Raw genomic sequence first — 2,627 nt, forward strand, 5'->3', positions numbered from 1 at the left:
CTGCTGAACAGAAAGGGTTCATCTCAGTGAGATTAAAGAAAACCTCTGGTTTTAAACTGCAGTCATCACTGAGTTTGAGACCAGAGCCATTGCAGAGTTAAATGTGGCAGAATGAGGTGGCATCAACACGACAATAGAGTCGCTGTTACAGTAAGTGCAGCTTTGGCTCAGTAGCGGAAGACCTGCACTTTAAACTGAAATGCTCCCATGTGGGGGGTCCACACTTGCCTCATGTGTTTGAATTTGACATTAAAGCTACAGTGTGTAATTTCTTTCAAATATTTCAGCTGTAGACATTTGCTCCAGAACATTTCCTAATGTGGAGAGGTGCTGTCAATTTATTCTTGTCTGAGCAGTGAGTTTTGTTGCATTCTCATTTATTGCAATTTATTGCAATTTCATAACAACATATCTGTTAGGAGCCGGGCAGAGCATGGCGGAGCGTAGTGGAGCAGGGAGAGGGAGCGCTGGGTGGAGCAGAGGGCTTGGTTTGGAGGTTCATGCTAGTGCTAGTCTAAATTACACACTATAGTTTTAATGTCACCTGCAACAGGACACACCGAGGACATCACCTCACCTGAACTGGTCACAGTTCACACCTACAGATCTCTCACTCAGACTGGGGCTGGATCAGACCTCATCTTCTCAGCTGCACCTGTAGAAACATGCCCAACCTAATGGGCCTATTTGGCCAAGTATGTAACATTCACAAGGAATTTGTTTCCAGTACAGAACCTGCACCAACCCATTACTGTTCTAACATGAACAGGAACTTTTAACATTATTGTGTCTATGATAAGATCTGACATTTCCCTTCACATGAACACAGAGAGAGCCAGTGACGTGGAGCTCATGTCGAGGCAGGACAAAAAAAAAAAAGCACACATTTCATTCATCACTGCAGAATTCTCTTATTTCACAATCCAAACACAGGTGCACTGAAAGGAAAGTGCTTTCAGAAATTATGTTGTGTATCAAAGTGCAGCAAAGATAAAAAACCTATACCAGACCAGTATTTGCTGTGCCCCACCCATCCACCCCCAATTTACACAGTGTGTCCAGGTACGTGGGTCCGAGCTTGTTCCAGCATGTGATCCCAGACTGACTCCATGATGCTGAGGTCAGGGCTCTGTGGGGACCAGACCACCTGCTGCAGGACTCCTGGTTCCTCTGGGCTCTGGACATGGTTCAGTCTCTGCAGGTCTCAAACAGAAAAGAAATAAAAACACTGCTGATCACAAACAATTAAAAGCCAAAAGCTTTAAGGTTATATGTCACGCATAAGCATGAAGCACAGATGTATGGATAAACAACGCAGTGCAGCCAAAACACAGTGAGCATGACTGGGTTAACAGCGACGTAAAGGTGGACAGCACATATGTGTGAACCCATCAGTCCAGTCAGAGCTGTTTTAGCCATTGTTATGCTTCAGAGACAGCTGAAGTCTGGCTATTTAGGAAAACTTAGATATTTTAGAGTTTTTATGAGTAAGGAAGAATTAGAAAATGATTTCCAGAAAGTGAAAACATCACATGCAGTCATCGTTTGTTGAAACTTGTGTTTCAGATTACAGCTGAAGTCATGATGTTCCTCACAAGAGTGGTTAAATAGCTACAAACGTGTGTGTTGATGATGCCATAGCCACGTGGGAGTTTCTGTCTGATTTCCTGTTGCGTGTGTCAGCCTGCAGAAATATTCCTGGGAAACTCCAGAGTGAAAGAGCCAAATGTGTTTCTCATTCCCTATGTGTTTGTAATGTGGAATATGAACAATTAGCTGTTGTCAGATAAATATGAAGTTAAATGTCTGGGTTTGGCAATAAAAAGTAATGAAGTATGTCCAGTAAAGTGTACAAATACCTCAAACATGTGTAAGTGAGTATTCTTCAGTAATTTTACTTGTTTGGAAGTCAACATTAAAAATGCTTTGTTTTCACATCAAGCTAAAAGTCAATTCGTTGATAAAAATTATCATTTTCTTTCATGTGTTTGCATGTAAACACCCTGAGTTATGAAAATATGTTGTCAAAGACAACTCTCAGATGAAAATCAATTTCTGCATTCAGAGAATGTTCACCTGATGTGAATCCACATTAAAAATTCAGCAAAAGTTTTAAAAACATATAAAATACATTTTGGAATTTCTTTGTAAAACAAATAATTCAGATTTTGCTGATGTGTTATTTTTAAATAGGTATTAAGCAGCTTCAGTCCTGTGGTGTTAACCTGCAACAAACAGCGCCACCTGCACGTTGCTGAGTGAACTACAAGACAACTGTACTGACAACACCCGTCCAGCAGGGGGAACTGCAGGAGAACACAGGAAGGCAAGGAGCCAGGAGGTGCTGAGCGATACTCACACTGGGACTGCAAACAGCACAATAAGAATAATGAGTGTTTCTGGAGCAAACTGTAGGTGACTGTGCTGGTGGCATGTCTGATGTCCTCTGTTACTAAAAGTACTAAAGTAAGGGAAGGAGTAAATCAAAAGTGTGGCTGAAAGTCTCTGTTTGCTGTGACCCCACAGCCACACAGATCACTTCCACCATCTCAACATCTGGACAGAGTCTGCAGCTGCCTCCCCAAGAGCCTGGGCTCCCGGAATGCAGACACTGAGCTGTTCACGTC

The sequence above is a fragment of the Monopterus albus genome, unplaced genomic scaffold, assembly GCF_001952655.1.
Source record: "Monopterus albus unplaced genomic scaffold, M_albus_1.0 scaffold177.1, whole genome shotgun sequence".
Taxonomy (NCBI): Eukaryota; Metazoa; Chordata; class Actinopteri; order Synbranchiformes; family Synbranchidae; genus Monopterus; species Monopterus albus.